Source organism: Malaya genurostris, chromosome 1, assembly GCF_030247185.1.
Source record: "Malaya genurostris strain Urasoe2022 chromosome 1, Malgen_1.1, whole genome shotgun sequence".
Lineage (NCBI taxonomy): Eukaryota > Metazoa > Arthropoda > Insecta > Diptera > Culicidae > Malaya > Malaya genurostris.
The window spans coordinates 57,142,421-57,161,947 of record NC_080570.1 but is presented as its reverse complement, the minus strand read 5'-3'; the positions used below and the strand labels follow the sequence as shown (position 1 = coordinate 57,161,947).

Below are 19,527 nucleotides of genomic sequence, written 5' to 3'. Positions count from 1 at the left end.
TGCAGTGTCTGAATTATAAACTAATGAAACAATCAAAACTCACAAAGTTGCTCTGATTTTTTGTCAAACTTATTGTCACAGGATCAACCCAGTTTTATGTGACTGAGTTCTAGATAAAAGATGGCTCCAAAAGCTCCCCTTTCAACTGGCGGTAAGAATAAAATTGTCCTCGATCGACAGATCTCATTATTCATTTTTTTTACCAGCCTTACCGTAGTAGATACTTTCGTTCGGTCAAATCAAAAGTACAGATGGGTGCGAAAGTGAAGGCATCGAGAACCGGAAAAGGACCGATCCCCGCACACATCCAACCGGTACCACTACTGGACATTCGTCGCGAAGGACATTGACGAAGAAGAATGTGCAATGTGCATCCCAAACTGCAAGTCCGTTCTGAGTCACATTAAACACACAGAAAAAAAACAGATTCATATCCGCGGTGGACAAGGACTTATACACATGCACGAGTTGCATATAAGGTAAAACTTTTTTCAGCGTTTCAGTTTTTTGTTTTAGTTATCTCCTGGAGCGCCCGCGATGCATGCACAGGCTTTTTTTGCGCTTAAATCTGACTAGCGTAAACAAACTGTCCCAATATTGGAAAGCGTTTTAGCTATTGCGTACATAGGCCTAAAACCGAACACCCGATTCGGTGGAAAATGCGTCTTTCCGTGGCATTGCGCGAAAGTGTAAATGTGTGTACGTAGATATTCGCTTTATATATGTTAGGAAAACGCGTGCACATTGCGTTTACGCTCTAGGCCTGCATTCAGGGGAGATAATAGAAAATGCATCGCATCGCATCACAGGTTCGCAGGTTGCTAAATGCATAGGAAGTAGGGTAGGGTAATCTTTGGAAATAATCGATCGTTTTTGATCATTCCTGAAAAAAAAACTAATTTCGTGTCCGTCACGAAAAACGAACCATTCACGGTGAGCTTCTATTTTTGTTGACATCTTTTGTCATTGTCGCGGAAAGCGCGACCTTTCTCCTGTTGCCCGCGAACGGGAACTGTTGTATGTCACACACTTTGTCACGCTCTGGGTCCTGTGTGTAAGTGTGAAAGGCGGAGCGGAAAAAAGGAATAAAAAAGTTACCCTCCGATATACGGCAAATACAATCGGACGCTTGCGCCAGAAAAATGTATTGATGAAATATATGTGTATGAAGGCTTGTTTTTTTCCACCGATGATTTTCCGCGCCATCCACCGGTGATCAGCCCGCGCGCGCTATCGCGCTTAGTCCCGATGGGGTGACACACAGAAGGGAAAATTTGAATTTTTCGTTTCGGAAAATTTATGTATAAACAGACCAGCACACGCTCATGCACAGTGTGGAGAGGTCGCGAGAGTTCTATGAGCAAGAGAGCCAGAACCCCCCACCTAAAATTGGAATCGGGCGCAAACCTTTTTTTTATCCCACCCAGCCGCGCGGGTTGCATACATACAGGGATCCAGCTGCACGCTGTTTTTGCCTATAACCTTTCTCCGCACGCCACTGTCGCTACTCTGCAGTTGAGGTGGATTCTTCCATCAAACTGGGAAAACTCGGAAAATGATAAATTTTTTCCCGATCCACAAAACGCAGTTGGAAACGGGGGATTTTTTCCTGCTGCTGCTGCTGTACGTTTGCCTACCCTTTTCGATGTTCGGCTCGTCGCTTTTGGGGGAAAAAAAGCTGCCTAGGCTCTCCTGGTCCCGGATCGCTGGCTGGCTGACTGGTTGGTTTGAGTCCCCATATAGTATGTACGTGTATGTAATTACCCAGCGGTCAGTGTTTCTTTTTAGCGCATAATGACGCTCAGTCACGCTGTTCTAGCGTCGTTGTTAATACGCGTGTTATCGCCGTCCGTCGCGCGATGCCAAAAATACCGGCGTCAAATTTCTTATTTTTTCCATTATAAGTAAAAAAAATATCTTTAAACAATCGTCATCTACCAGCAGAAGTAAATCCAAAACACATCCAGTTCAGAACCAGACCAAACGAACAACATCCGGAATATATATAGTAATTAAAAAAAAATTATATGGATCACGAGCCGCGAGGAGCACCGGAGGTGAAAGATAGGGAAAGTAAAATTGCCAAAAATGTGCACCGTTAAAATTAATCGATAATTAAAGCGGAACGAATTAATCTCGTTAAGTAAATCTCGCCAAATGCGAACTGTTTCAACAACGTTTCGGAACTAGTCCTGGAAGCTCATAATAATATTCTCCGCAAGGAAAACCCATTTTCGAACACTCTTTGCATGATTTTGTACTTGTTTAGTGAGTTTGCATTCCGTTCAATTTCGGACCTTCGGAAAGTTCATCTCTGTTCCAGTTGAGCATTTCGAGAAGTTCATAATTCAGTTGGACCAAAACCAAGTTCGCGAGTTTCTGAAATACAAAAAAAAACAAGTCAAAACACTAGTGAAAAACTGAGTTCAAGCTAGTTTCAACGATGTAGAGCATAATGTTTGGACTCTAAACAATTGTATTATTATTAAAAAATAATGTGCAATACTAGATAAAAAATATGACCCTTCGAGGAAAACGACGCTAAACGCCGGACTGAACCAGCTAGCCGCGCCTAACCCGCGTATTAGCAGCCCACCCCGGAGTGACAATCGCACATCCGGCTGGGCTGCTCATTAGCCAGCGGTGCCGCCATCTGGTGGGTGAACTGTGTATTAGTGAACGGTACGAACGTGTGTGTGTGTTGTTATTGCCGCCCCGCCTCGCGTTGACATTAGCCGCCTGCTGCTCTAAGAAGCTAAACTAAACTTCTGCCGTGAAGAGCCTGTCCTGTGTGCTTTGTCCTGTGAGCGATCCTCGGCAGAAAACTGAACGCGCGCGGCACTGAGCCAACCAACCAAAAAGTAGATTGGACTAAAGTTGACAGAACAGTGCCAGCTCTTAACTTTTTGCCTAGGTAAGAAATACCCTCAGTATCAGCCGCATTCAAATGGTTTTATTCGGATTTCTTGGGAATTTCTTTGTTCCAGACGGTAATGGATTTTAGGTTTATGAAACTTACTGCAAGACAAAAGAAAACTTCCTGAATTTGCTCCTCTCCTAACTCAACCATCGGTTGCAGCGCGTTCGAATGTCCAAAACTGAAGTTGAAGTTGTGTTTTCCGAATATTCATTATACAAGTTTATCGTGAGCCAAACATCAAGCATTACCGTCCATCGGGTCTATTTCTGCTGTTCCGGCGGCGGTCACTCTCCGGATTACGCGCAGTATCACCCCTCTAATTTAGTCCGACTAATTTCCCTGCGGTCGATGCTATCTGATGGGTGCACAATTTAGTTTCCCATTCCGACGTTGTAGCCCCAGAAGCAGTGAAGCAGTGTGCGTAAGTCAAACGTTAATTGAAGTTGTAAAGTCAAACTAATCATTTCACCATTTCACTGAAATCAAGTGATTGAGGCTTGCCACTTGAGTTCAAATATGTAGATTCTTCATGAAATTGTTCCGACGGATAAGTTGGAATCAGTACACGAGCATTTTAAAAACCGACCATTAGGTTAAATTGTGCGTTGCCTCTCACGGCGCAAGAAAAACGGGTCACAAAATTAACCATCAGTTCAACCTAAATGAGTAGATGAGCTGATACATCGAACCGATTCTTTTTGGTGAGCTGATTTAAAATCCTGTGTAATTTTCAAATTTGCTATACGTTGGAAACACTACTGTCACCTACTCGACTGTTCGCCGCAATCTTTCAAAACGTTGCACTACGATCCGGAACGATAAAAAAATCCTTCTGCCTGGAAATATTCCAACTATAACAATTTCAACACTTATCACATGATTTTCCTAAGTGACAACTTTATTTCCATGTCACATAAATCACACGAGAATTTTATCAGAATAAAACCAAAATAAACTTCATTTTAACCAAAAACAAAACACCAAAAAAATGTGTCTCAAGTGAAAGCGGCACCCAAATCGTGATGGCACCTTGTGTCGATCGTGGTGACATCTGTAAGCGTTCGCCACGCTGATTGAGCAAATTTTACACACAGTTCATATGTTAGCCTGTATATCTGTTATCTGTTGCTGATCGGTTCGGAGCTGACTTCTCCACGGAACCGCAAAACAACCTAATTTTAAGTACATTCCACCCAATTTTAGGTAAAGTGGCTCTAGGTAGTTTCCGTAAGGCACATGCAAAAAAAAATACTTTAATATGAGTTATATCTACTCAATGGTAAGTTATATATCTACAGTTGAGTAATATTGACTCAATTTTAGGTCGATACGGGTCACTTAATTTTCGCTTAATGAACGAAACTCTCGCTGTTGGGTGGTTTTGCTCTTTGTATTTTGACAACAATGGAAGAAACGAATGAAAGAAAAGATAGTTTTTATTTTCCATGTAGGATTCACTCTAAGCAACCCTCTAAGAAAAAACGGAAGTCCTCCGATGAATTTCCGACGGTAGGCCGACACGGGACTTTCGTTTGCCGATTTTGAAACAAACCATTGAACCGAGTCCCGTTTTTTCGTTTCAACAGACCCGACAGACAGAGGTTCATTGTTGAGCCTAGTTTTACTGGAGAACTTTGAAAGTTTCTAACCACCCATATATTTTTTTTAAATAAACACTAATTATCTGTATGAAGAAATCACTCAATTTTCACACTATAATTATAGGATAGGAAATAACAACAAACCGTTCTAGCAAACTTAACGTGTATTTCGTTCAGTATGTCGATATGTTCAGTATGTTTTTCTAGTGATCCTACAACCAGAGATCAACGGAGAGCAAAATCGTAGATCTGGCAACGAGATAAACAAAACTAAAGCTCTGGCACCGCTTGCAGTTGTATTTAGGTGTGAGTTTGTTCGCTTGTAAAGTATCACAAAAATAGCAAAGCAAAGTCTTGACCAGTGCTGCTATATGTCACTATCAACGAGCAACTTTGCACGATGAAAATTGGAAAACTTTTGTCACTGGACTGCTGCCAATCAGGCTCTAAAAATCATCATACCACGCGTTTTTTTTTATAATGGCCAATAAGCCTCCTTTCAACTTCCACTTTCGAAAGAAATTGCATGCGAGCTATGAAAAATAGAGTATTAATTTTAACACGAGACGAAAGAGAAAACTTTTCTCTACCATTTACTATTATGACTTACTCTCAACCAGTGCCGAGTCATTCGAAATTACTCTTCAAAGTGAATGTTGATGGATGGCTTATTGGCCGTTATCAAAAAAACGCATGATATATTGTGTGTCTGAGAGCCGATCTGTCAGAACTTAAATTCTCTTGAAATTACACTCACCAGAACGCTCATTGATTGCCGATGTGATTAATATTATCTTCATTTCTCCTGTCACTGCTTTATTACGTTGTCTTTGACTGAGTATGCTTCTACTTGGTCATAGAACTATCGAGTATCTCATTTGACAGTCCCTTTCACCGTACCGATTAGAGTTGACGATGATTTTAGTCAGTTTGTCAAGGTCATTTGACATGACTGACAAATTGCAACTCTGGTCTTGGCATTACATTTCTTTTGTGGAATTTGGCTTCCTTGTTTCGCAGTCGATACATAGCTAACAGAACCATTGCATGGCTAGTATTACGATCCTACTGACACTAAGAATCCTTCCTGGTTGGCTGGGCTTGCAAGACCATTAAACCGCCAATCCAGGCTATCTCACACTTGTAGTTAAACATAAAGTTTATCGAAGCGAACGTACCTATTTTCATCTCACCCTTACAGGAAATTTACCGAACAGAGACATAAGTTCTCACTCTAACTAATGGTTTTCGAGTATGAGCTGAGATGAATGTTACCCTGTGACTTATCAAATGAGTTTGCAAAATGATTGAGCTCATTTAGAATTTTTCTCATTCTCCTACCAAAATGACCGAGCTCACGAAAAAAGTACATTTCCAGAGATGCAAGGTAAAAATTTCAAATATCTTCAAGCAGGGTTGAAAAAGTCTTTTAACTCGAGAAAACTACAAGGATCAGCCCCATGGGGTTGTTCGAGCCATTGATGTGGAACAAGGCAACCAAAATTTCTATTCATCGACATTTTCAATCAATCGTCACACTTTTGAATGCGCAACTGCACGAGAGTCTGTTTAGATTGATCTTTATTATGAACCAACATCAAACACGCAAACCCAAAATATAGACTCTATTCGTCTTGATTTGTATTTGTTTTGTAGCCGACGTGATTACATCAATATCCCAAATTGTTATGCAATTATATCTTTGTACATACTTGCGATACGGATTGCGATATTTATGCTTCTCTTCGCCAAGCTTGTGTTCAAGTTTTGTATGCAAGCAGTTATTTTTATAGCGTTAAGTTTCTTTACCATTCAGCGATTTCGGTTGAAGCGATAAACTTTTTCTCATTATCAATCGATTTCATCTTAAATCAATTTGAAATTCATCTTAAGTACTCAACATTTACCCTGGGATAGTTGTTAATTTCTCAAGCGAAACTCCATAACATGGAATTTTATCCGAGCTTTCATGACACAAGATCAAATAATACCAATTAAAGCTCAGTTCGTGCTGGCATCTCACCCGACTTCGTCGAAAATCGTTTACGGTCGAAACAACAGCAACAAAGACAATACGCCAGTGAACAATAGAGTGTACGGAATGGTCAAATACGATTTAACAAAGCCTGAAACTTGGCCTGCAAGACCGAATTCAATTTGTACCTATAGATTTCAAGCGTTGCAAAGTTAGACCAGCTGCAAATAAAATTGAAATCTTACTTAAAGAACGAATGCATCTAGACGCTAACACAGTAAGTGAGATTCAATTCAACAAGGCGTCTAACTGTGTGAACATTATGTTTAAACGTGAAAGCGATGCACTTGCATTCGCTTCGGTTAACAACGAGGTGCACACCGTTGAGTGTGACAACATTGAATACAAAATCCCTGTGCACATGTTGGACAATGCCATAGAAGTACGCGTGCATGACCTTCCCCCGCAGGCCACCGATATGTTCGTTAGGGAGAATATGTCGCAGTACGGTGAAATCCTTTCCATCGAAAGGGAAGTATGGCGGATTTTTTTCCCCGGCATCCGGCATGGCGTGCGAGTTGTACGTAAAGCAATTCCATCTTACATCATTTGTGATCAAGGTGGGACACGTCCGTGTAAAACGTTGATTACCTATGAAAATCAGCTGGTTACATGTCAGTTTTGTGAACAACCTGCACACTACGGTAAACCTTGCACTGAAACTGCGAAAAGAACATCTTCAACCAAAGACAAGGTCAACCGTTCAACAACGAAAACTAGTGAGCGCAGTACTCATGTTTCACCATCAAACCAACCAGCAACTGCAACCAATGTACAACAAGGCGCATCTAAAGCAACTAGCAACGAGCTCAAGACTACGAATAACAAGGAAACGAAACGAAGACGGACACCAACAACAATACAACCAATGAGGCAATGGATGACGAGACGAGCCACGAACAAAGTGCCCCTCAACCCTAATTCGGCCACGTAAAGCTTGTATGCAAATAGGCCTGAAAAAAATATCTTTAAAAAAATACCAATTAAAGCTTCAAATCGTGTTATGGCACTTTTTGTTTGCTGTCTAGCAACAACCTACCTCTAGCGTGCTTCCAACAGTTCTGCTTTTGCATCGATTGACCAATCAGAGCGATGATTTCCCTTTGATATATCGCTTACTCCTTCAAAACCGTCGACTATGGCAGGGAAATCAGGTATGCCAAATATTTTTAGCAGGCAAAATAGGACACTGCTCGCTATTAATCAAAATTTCAATCATTTATAATTGAAAACACGTGGCTTGATACATTCAAATCGAAACTTAGAAATATTTCCAATCAAATAATGAAATAATGTTAATAATTGATGCAAAATATACTGAGCTGTAAATGTTTAAAACCTGATAACATCTCAACGTATATTTTTCCTTGAGTTTCTGATTTGCACCTCTATATAGAAAATAAAGATGTGATCCACATCAAAAAGTCTGCGGATTTAAGTTCACTCTAAAAAAAAGGTTTAGCAATCCAGGTTCTGTAAATTAGGACGAATGTCTGCGAAAAACATGATTTTCAAAAGTGTACAACTGAAACATGACTGCAGTTTATTTCAGAAGATTAGATATGAATGTGGATATAGCAAGTGCCTCTAAAAAGGGGAGTGTAATGTTTGTCACGGAATAACTTCGAACTACTGAGCGGATTGCTATCAAACTTGACACAGATACGTTTTGTAAAATTCAAATATGTTCTTCAGGGTATTTGTGGGGAAAAAAGGGGTCAATATGAAGATGATAGAATTTTCCAAGAACGGTTTTTTTGCTAAGCACAGATATTATTTACACTTCAGATGAGCATCCCTGTTCCCTGTTTAGTGGAAGGGGGTTGCAAAGATCAAATTGTTTATATGATCGAACATAACCCTAAAACAACTGAATAGATTACCACCTAACTTGGTGCAAGTAATTTTTCTGTTCTGTTTAAGGTGAAATGTTTCAAATTTTGCTGAATCGACATTTTTCGGTAGGCACGGATATTCATTACAACTAAGAGATGGTCGTAAGGATATTTATACGCTTGAAATTATAGCAAGTGTCTCTAACAAAAAAGCTCTCAGTCTAATTGTTTGTGTATTTCGACATAATTCTATAACATCTCAGTAAATTATCACCGAACATGGCACTTTTTTATGAATATTATTATTTTTTCTGCAAGCTTAGATATTCGTTGCAGAGGTGAACCACAGATAACAGATATACAGGCTCACATATGAACTGTATGTAAAATTTGCTCAATTAGCGTGACGAGCACTGGCAGATGTCACCACGATCGACACAAGGTGCCACCACGATTTGGGTGTCGCTTTCACTTAACGCTAGATTTTTGTTTTGCTGTTGGTTAAAATGACAAGTTTTCTCGTGTGATTTATGTGACATGGAAATAAAGTTGTCTTTAGCACTTAGGAAAATCGTGTGATAAGTGTTAAATTATTGTAGTTTCAATATTTCTATAACAGGCAGGAGGATTTTGTTATCGTTCCGGAACGTAGTGGAACGTTTTGAAAGATCGCGGTGAACAGTCGAGTAGGTGGCAGTAGTGTTTCCAACGTATAGCAAATTTGAAAATTACACAGGATTTTGAAAAACAAAATGCTCGATCCTGTATATCTGTTATCTGTGGCTAACCCATAAAGCGCTAAAATCCCATGTCAACTTATGAAGTCAACAGTTTGAAACTAGGTAAGTACATGGAAGTATGTCGGAGTATGTCTTGTTGATTCCGATTGTTAATGAAAAATTTCCAATATTATATTCAATACTGCTGTGTATCTCAGCAAACATTGAATTTATCGTTTTAGAAACATAGTATGTATGAATTACGAAAAATGAGTATTTCAGTATGCTATATGCAATCTTCAGCGGAATATCAGTTCTGAGTATATACTATTATCTGTTACTATTTCGTGACATTAGTTACAAAAGTTGTAAAGAATTCAAATTTCTACATAAATTTAGTCGTATTTTTCTGATTTACTAGTGGATACAGATAAACACATACTTTTTATTCGGGGTAATACAGATTTTCTATGAAAATATCTGTTACTTCTGATCTAGAGAAACGTTATTGTATACTAGAGATAAGCCAAATCCGAGCACAGATTTCGATTCGTTTTTTACTTTGAAAAGTTAAAAAAATGTCTATACAAATCTTACTGATAGGTTCAAGGATGGCTTTTATCCTATCAAAAAACGCTCTCTACCAACTGTTCAGACGATTCAATCAGTGCCATCAAAGAGAGACGAATATCATCTCAGCGACAAAAAACCGACATTCTTCATCTAACATAGAATGGACACCAGTGCGAGAGCGAATTTCTCTCCATGACCTGTCTGAGCATCACGAGTTAGCAGGCTGCTGTGGGGATTCTCTCTGAAGCAACAAACGGTCGCTTATACTCGTTTCGCGATCCGATTCTATACGGGCAGTTGATAATTGCGGTAGAATCATTTTATTATTGCCGCTTATTCTAACTATGTGCATGTACCCTTTGCATAAGTTGTGTCTATGAAAATGTATGTGAATGCTCCACACAAGGGTTTTGAAATATTGCGTCGTAGTATGAGAATCATCGATTTGAATTTCTGTGATAATTGTGAACTTGATTCTCTCTTAGTAAATTCCACACAGCATCGATCATTATCAGATTGTTATTTTTTTAATGGTCGTGAAATACTCAGAGTATGAAGTAGAGCGAAGAAATGAAGAAAAATTCTCTCACAGTTCATGCATTGAGAGACACGAGTTCTTGTGGAATCTTCTACCGGATTGAAAATGTTGTACATAATATATATAAATATCGAGCAGCTTATGTCAAATTATCGGCAATCACAAACACTGGATAGGTTGGTTAGGGAATTTCGGACTATTCAATCGATTAGCAGTTGCGAAAGAAAAATTTACTTTTATTTCAAATAAATCTATCAGCCGAAAGTTCTACAGGGATGAATGCATGATAACACACATTACTGCATTTATAAAAACACGCCAATACCCCGTAAAGTTTTGACGTGATTTGGCTAAGTTCCACAACACTCGAGAGAAACTTCAGATAACAAGAACAATTTATTTGCGAATTTCGTCCGATAGAGCAATATTGGATAAACGTTGAGTGGAAACTGCAAATTACAGGAAAGTGAAACAGGAAATTTCAGGATGAAATAAAATAACCTCTGAAGATGAAGAACAAAGTGTTCCAAAGATGAGTGCAAAATTATTTAAGAAAAGTCCACCATTTAACAGAAATCAACACGGAACGATTGATGATTTGAAGCTACATTACCATCAAATGAAAGTTTGACTTCCTGACACTTTCACAATCGGTTCTTTTTGTTAACACTCCACAAACGAACCACTGGCATGCTGGTTTGGTGCGCAGTTTGTTTTGTTCTGTACGGAACAATCATCCCTCTGGATGGTGGATTTGTTTTTACATATTGTTGTTTTTATTGTCGATGGTGGCATTTCATTGTCCGCAGTGCACATTTCCGTTCATTTGTTCCGCTTGTTACTGCAGACATGCCACACGAAATTGCACCCGTAATTGCTATTGTTGGAGACAATTTGTTTTAGCATTTAGTGTGTGTTTGTGTGATTGTTGTGAGATCTTCCAATTCGGTGCGAACAATTGAGGAATTCGTTCGGTGAAATTTCATAACTTAAATTCAATCCCCGCGATCGATATATTTTATTAATTTAATAAAAATACACCGGAAAATGAAGACCCGGAAACGCGTCAAGTATCGAAACGCAAATTGTGAAAGGATACAATACCATACTATTGAATATCAATTCGCAGTTTAATTATTTTTTTTCGGCAAACATACCACATATTCCATCCATTCCATCGTCTCTTTTGCGTTCCACGACGTTGTCGGTGCTTCAATTTTTTTCTCTATCTCTCTCTCTCTCTCTCTCTCTCTCGACAGAACGACAGCAATCCCATTACTCAATCGAATAATTTATGATTTTTATTCTGTTTTGAGCCCGACGATGAACGACGGCGGCGTTGATGACGAACGTGCAGTTGTCCTTGTTGTTGTCGTCGATACTTGGGTATGAACGTGTGTATGTGTGGGTGTGTCTGTGTGCTTGCAGTTTTCCTGCTTCACTTTTCAGTTCAAATGTTATGCGATATTTCCGCAAGGAATGGAACGGGGCAAAATGCAGCCGGAAAAAGTAGCTCTACAACACCCGTGCGGATCAACCCGGTTTGTGGACGTTTTTTATTTTTTTTTGTTCTCCATTCGCCAAACGGTCGTTTGGTGGGTCTGTTGTTCGGTTTTATATGTCAATTTGGTTACATTGTCAGATTCGTCGACGGAGTCCCATCGGAATCTATGTCTTCTGTTTTGCACCGTTTTGAGTGATTGTAACACAAACATTTTAGGATAATTGAAAGCATCAGGCTAAGCCATTACATTGGGATCAGATTCAGTCTTCGAAATGAATTCTTGGTATGGCATGACGGCTGATCAAAGGACAACTTTTAAAATATAGGTTAGTTTCGGGATCGACTTGATCTGATTTGGATGAAACATTGTACACATTCTCAGTAGGACAAAAAACTTGGTATTAAATTCATTATGTGGAATTGGACATTCTGTTTCAACAGACTTCGCAGCCGGTTCATAGCATATAGACCCAAGTTACCACAACGTATAATATACCTACACAGTTCGAAATTATATGTGATTTTACATGTCATAAATTGCATATAAATGAGGCGTCGTATATCACACAAATTTATTTTCAAGAACATGTAAAATTGTGTGATTTGAAAACTACATGATTTGAAATCGAATGAAATAAAAAAAAAACAAAAGATCGTTGGCAACAGCGCGACTGGAACCAAGAACCATCAGATCACAAGCACTTCAGTTAATCGACTGAACTACAGAAGCCCATTTCTGTTTGCACTTGGTAGCCGAGTGCAAAATACATTCGGAGCAAGTAAAATTAATTACAAATGGAATATTGCGTCATTGGAGCAATTGAGTAGTTATGACTTGTATCGTTTGTAGAATTATGTCACCTGTAAAATTCATATTGTTTTCCGTGTTTTAGTTTTCATGAATCACTCACTACCCTGTAATGTCGAAACTACAAATCGCATCGAATTTGAATCTAAACATGTGACAATCGATTGCACATTCCATTAGATGTCGAAGTAAGTCCACTTTAGAGGTTTTCGTCATTATTTACGATACTTCCAGAGCCGGTATTCAGGAACCAGCATAACCCAAAATAGCTCGTATTTCCATGAGTTAGTATGACGAATAAACCGAAATAGTTTTGAACTCAACTTTGAGCTTTTTTGGTATCGTCATCTTCTATGACGGCTTGAGTTTTAAAACCTCATCACCCTGTAATTTTAAAATTGAAAGTCGGAATCGGATAAAATTCACAAATAGAACCATGAGTATAATTTAATTTGAATTTTGTTTATTAAAATCGATTTAGCCTTCTTTTAGCTTCTCTATTCCCGATACTTTCGTGCACGGAACTCGGAAATTGATGTAGCCGAAGTCAGTTAAATTCTCCTTATGGATTGAAAGCCATTTCATTAGATTCGAAAGTCTTAGAGAAATCGTAGAGCACCACATAAAATTTTTAGGTACCTTCCGGGATTGAAACCCGAATACCGGTATAACTGAAATAAGTTTATTTGGTCGTCGACTCTAAAAATCTGTTAATCCGATGAACCCGATAAATTTATGTGATTTTTTTTACACTAATCACCCTGTATCTTCTTAACCGAGAGTAGGATTTTATTGAAAAACAAGCAGTTTTTATTGGACCTTTATTTGAATATTAGATGGACGAAATCAGTTCAGCCATCTACTAGCAAATATTTTAATTTCATTACATATATCATCATTTAGTTCTGGAACCAGAAGTCGGATCCAAATGAAACTCAGAAAATTTATATGGGATGCCTATTTTATTCATGCCTATTTGCGTACAACATAAAAATATTTTGTGAATTTACATCTATTTTCATGTAAATATTTGGAGCAGGAAATCAAACATAAAGTTACTTTACAATTCTGTACATTTCAATATAATTTAAACACAAAACTACGCGTTAATTGAAGGACACAGTTCTATTCATTGAAAAATCAATACAATGTAATTTAGTTTTGCATCTATGATGTTTTTCAATCAAAGTTTTGAAACAACTGATGTCTATTCCACATTTCTATTGATTTACATGTCGTGTAAATTTCATTATTTCTTTCTGTGAAGCTTTACGTGGCCGAATGAGCTGAGATTTTAACTAAAATTTTTTTTGTGTTGGATCTCCTTATCACCCTTTTTCTAGGGGGAGAGGAGCTTCCATTTCCCTCCTGCGATGATTAAGGGGCACTTCGTTCGTGGTTCGTCTCGTCATCCATTGCGTGGTATTGTTGTTGATTTCGTTGCTGGTTGCGGCCTTGTTGTACATTGTTTGCAGTTGCTGGTGGGTTGGATGGTAAGCTGATAACTGCAGCTGGTGTACTTTGTTCTATAGGGGATACGTTGGATGGTTTCGTTGAAGGGGATACTTCATTGTTGTTGGTGACTGTCACAGGTGCTGGGGTTGGTGTGAAGGAAGCACCGTTGTCCTTTGGTGTAGTTGTCTCATTGTCCAGTTTATCATATGGCTTACTGTAGTGAACAGCTTTTTGGCAATATTGACATGTGACCATCTGATTATCATAGGTAACAAGTGATTTGCACGGGATTCTTGTATCCTGACCGAAAGTTACATAAGAAGGTATAGGCCTCTTCAAGCGCATGCGTAACAAACGTATGCCATTTAGAATACCGGGGGAAAAGTTCTTCCACTTTTCTTTTTCGATAGAGAGAATCTCTCCGTATTGGGGCATAGTTTTACGAATATAAGGATCGATGACGCCTAAGGGAAGATCATGCACACGCACTTCTATAGCACTATCTTCCATATATACTGAAACAGTGCACACTGTTATTGTCTTTTGCGAATTGAATTGAATCCAACTCTTTATAAAACTGGATGTAAACAAACTTATTTGTCTTATTTCATTGAAGTAAATGCATACGTTTAATGTCAAGATGCATTTGCTCCTTAAGCAAACCTTCAAGTTCTTGTAAAAACCGTTAAGCCATCTCTGAGAAAAATAAATGAAATTATTTTTCACACACAAATTTGCTTATATCGACGAACTTCTTCGAATGGTATACGGGTGTAAGAAGTTGTGTTTTCCCAGCAATTATCAGTATAAATCATATATGCCATCTCTCTAATACATACGGTCATATTCGAAAGATTATGTTGCCAAAAACTAACCGTGCTAAAATCTAAATGTCATGAAAAAGGGTCTCCTAGGTGCTACGAAATAATTGTGTAAAACAGCCGTGAAAATCGTGTTTCACTTAGCTCCCAAACATCGAAAAACTCCTACTACTGGAATAAAACGAAAAGTCGTTTTTCACAAAAATATCGATAGCTCCGATGAAAAAAGACAGATTTTAACAATCTATGGCTAGTTGAAAATCGATATTACCGCGAGGAATCTAAGTCCAAAAACATATTCTATTTTCAAGGCCAATTGTGACAGATATTCTCAAGAATCGGAAAGCACATCCGCACACGGATATTTGCTCAGTTCGTCGAGCTAAATCGATTGGTATATGACACTCTGCCTGTTTCTAAAGTTTAAGCGAGTTCTATACCTATTTTTTATATTTATAAAAAAGGTAAAACGCGTTGCATCGGCTACGTTACTTATAAAAATTATAAAAATTTGCACGATCGATTCATATGTAAACACCACTTCAATTCAATATGTTTTTTTCATTTCAATACATAACCAAAGCGATTTTTTTAAAGATTTGATGTGCAAATTCACTAAGATGCGAGATTGGAATATTTTTCACTTATTTATGATGTTTTTTTTTTTTTTGAATGTGATGTGTTTTGCTATGAAATCAAACTACACGTGTTAAACACTTCGTTTTCTAGTGGAGATGAGTACAGCACAAATGTATGTGCAAAACACTTGAATCGGTCAAATCCATTTCAGTTGAGATCTATGTGGAAAACAATGAGAGAATCACATGAAAGGCATATAGAATCTAGAGTTAACGATATATCTTATCGTTTTTATATGCATTTCATATAAACGTAGCATGATTTCCACTAAATATCAATAGTTTTTACACTCATTTTATGAGTTAAGTGTATATTTTCATGAATTTCATGTGTTCTACAATCAGTGATACACACTTAAAAAAATTCCTGTGATTTTACATCTTATAAGATGCACATAAATGGAGCGTCGCAGTTCACGCAAATTCACGTGGAAAAACTTTTAATATTGTGTCTAAAACTCCATGACATGAAATTCGTTGAAATAAAAAAAATACTGATAGCGACCACCGCGACTTGAACCGAGAGTCATTGGATCGCAAGTACGTCTGTTAATCGACTGAGCCATAGAAGCATACATCTGCTTGGTTAGTAAAAGGTGCATTTAAATTCATACACTCGCACCCGCTAGCAGAATGCAAGTTACAGTCAAAACCAGTAAAATTCAAGCTATTCTAACATTAAATCATTACAAATGATATTTGCCGTCATTTGACAAATTAGGTCTTTATGAATTACATCGTATGAGAAATTATGTCATCTGTAATATTCAAATTTTTTGGTGTGTAGATCAAATACTTTGCACATGATGCTGGCGCGCAAATTATTTTCAGTGTACCAACCAATTGATCTTCGAACTTGATTCGCAACCTTATAGTAGCTTTCAAACGAGGCTAAACTTGTAGAAATTGTTTCAGTCGAGTCGAAATATAAATAACACTAGGGACTCTCCGATCGTACGTCGAGTTTTCCTGCAATTCTAATACCTTTCTTAGAGAAAGGCAAAAATGTTTTAATGAGACTATGTGAATGACAAGAGAAAGACATTATCACGAAACTAGGTGAATTAGGAATCGCTTTTCTTTTACAACCTGTGGGATCATAAGACCTTTTGTTTGAGCCTAAGTTTGAGAAAATTGAGTTTGTCATCTTTGAGAAAATTAAGCTAGTTCGGTTTTGAAGTTTATAAACACTATTTACATTACTGCCGGAACCGGGAACTGGCAACCGGGTTAGTCTAAGTCGGTTCGTGTGGCCAGTAACTAATAAAAGGTACAAATTGAAAAGGCTTTGAACTAAATTTGGACGAATTTTTCGTTTGAAACATCGCTCTAACTGATGGATTGAAATTTTCAACAAACTTTATCTTGTTAGTCCGAAACCATAATTCGCATAAGGATGAAATTGAATAGCATCTTACGGGACCATAAACACACACACACACTAACAGACAGGATACTCAAATTGGATTCTTTAATCATTTTAACGGTCATTTCGAATCACATTCATTTTAGTTGGGACAGCACTCGCATATGTCATGATGGCGCCACGTTATCCTATAAAAAATTGTCCAGTTTGCCAGTTAATTTAAGGGAACTGTGTCACTTCTTTTATGTGCATCTATTATTATTATTATTATCAATGTCGTTTATTTATACCAGGCTTTAGCTATGTGCATCTGGAATTTTATATACCTGCACGGCAAAGCCAGCGATCGCAAAACAACTAAAGCCCCAAAGTTCGACGATGTTAACCTGTTAACCGATCGAAGCGCTGCCTACATGTCATTGTTGTGTTGTCGGATTTCTATGGAATGTTGGAAAGTTTACAAGTCGATTGTGTCATTCAGACTGAAGGTCTAGGGTTGTTCTGCAGCGGACCCATTCGCGAGTGTTTTTATTTATTCTTTCAGTGGTCGTGTTTCATCTCGCATTCCTGACAGCCGACCGAGCAGGAGAAAAGGAATGTTGGTGAGATCGTTCCATGGAGATATGTTATATTTTTCTTACTTATTATATTTCTCCTAAATATCGAAAACCAGATTTTGTTGAGATCATATTGTTTACCAAAACATATCCGGATCTCTTTCCCTCCCTACTAACAAATCTCCTATCCCGTGATGCTCATGGAGATACAGTGGTACCCGCGGTCTCTAGAAACAACGAGTATCGGACTAACATTCCTTCCTTTCCCTCAGTAGCACAGCCTTTGTTCGTAGCCAGCGTCGTTATTGATCGTTTAATAAAAAGTTAGGAGTGAGTGGGTATATGCAGTGAAAATGATTTGCTTCTCCCAAGCTTCATTTTCTTGGTTCATTGTACATTTCCACTCATTCGGTCAATCACGAAGTGCAACTACGGGCGATCTACTCCAGCTCAGCTCAGCTCATTTTATGCAAAGAGTTGAGTGATAAACGTGGAAACCACTTGATAATCAATAGAAAAGAAAGAAAACAAAGAGAAACTGTCACTTGCTGGAAGTTTAGCAATGACACCTAGCAAAGACATGTATTACAAACGAGTGATGAAATGTTACAGTTGAGCAATGACATACATCCTAAGATGAGAATGAAACGTTTCATTGAGGTGTAACTCATGCAACTGAGCAATGACACAAACCCAGTGCAGTTACCTGTATGCAAGGAAGCAAAAAATGTCTCAGTTGTTTTTACCAGATATTCAGTTGTTTGAACTTAAGACGCATATAGTGCTAGTCTCTTCGAGGGGAAACTAATCGTTCAGCGCAGATGAAATTAAAATATTTATGCTGTAGGAATATCTATTCAATATATGGAAAACTTGTTGTACTATTAACTCCTACATTCTTCTGCATACTTTCACTTACATGAAACGGCCACTACGTAACTGACATAAATGACGTTCATTTGCCATTGAAAATTTTCAACGTAAAACGTTTCTGGTGAAATGAAGAGGATATTTGTTTTGCATTATGCTGTCTTAGTTCTTAGCCAAGTGACAGCATTCGAATGCATTTCTTTTATCTGAATGGTTATAACAAAATCAACAGATATCAACAGAGATCAACAACATTTTAGTTGAAATAACCAAAACGTGAAACAACATTTGCAATGTTGTAATTTTGTGATCTGCGGGCTCTCCGTGTACATGATTTTTCGTACTGTGTAGATGAAATCAATTCGACAGTCCCGCGACGAATAGGCCTAACTGCAAATGACAGTTTCTCTTTGTTTACTTTTTCTTTTACGATTTAACGGATTGATTTGATATTTGACGCCTTACTCTTCACAAAACTTTTAGTTAAAACTACAAACTTTCGATTCATATTGGAAACCTTCAAGAAGTGGCAGTAATGGCTCCGAAATAATCAAAAGATAAAGTAATCAAAAAGAGACTCTCATTTGCAGTTAGGCCCTTTTATCGTGGGACTGTCGAATTGAAAGTAAAAAAATGGCGTTTTCGCTTGCAGCGAAACGAAACCTTGTGGTCGAAACAATTGCTGTCAATTGTATGGATTTGCAGCACTTGAGGTTGAAGCTGGGTTAGTTTTGTAATCAAGCGAAAACGTCATTGAACATTAAATAAAATTCACGCAATTGAATTGTACTGTTCTTCATTTAATCGTTGCAACTCGAAAACTATCAACTGCGCGAAAATTGTGTTCAACAATAAGCTGTACACTGAACATAATTTGCACACTAGTATCATGTGCAAAGAATTTGAACTATCACTACATGTATAACACATGGAAATCATGCTACATTTATCTGAAATTCACATCCAAATGATAAGATGTATCGTTACTTTTAAAATTTATATGAATTTCATATGAATGTCACATTGTTAGCCATAAAGATTTCAATTGAAACAAGGTTGACCGAATCAAGTGTTTTGCACATACATTTGTGCTGTACTCATTTTCACCAGAAAATGAAGTGTTCAACATATGTAGATCGATTCAATAGCGAAACACATATATCCAAAAGAGAAACACAACAAAGCTAAGTAAAAAATAATCTAATCTTGCATCTTACTGAATTTGCACATGAAATCTTAAAACTCAATCGTTTTTCTTGGGAAAAATAAGATAGTATCTGAATGACA

The 19,527-nt window shown here is 37.9% G+C and overlaps 1 protein-coding gene across 1 annotated transcript in view; it reads left to right on the top strand.

Annotated features, from left to right (window-relative positions):
- Nucleotides 1-1,824: 1,824 nt before the first annotated feature.
- LOC131440151 (homeobox protein prospero) overlaps nucleotides 1,825-19,527 on the top strand; it is a 281,565-nt gene continuing 263,862 nt past the window's right edge. The window contains exon 1 of the mRNA XM_058611197.1: nucleotides 1,825-2,914. The gene's annotated coding sequence lies outside the window, so the exon portion shown is untranslated. The remainder of the gene's footprint in view (nucleotides 2,915-19,527) is intronic.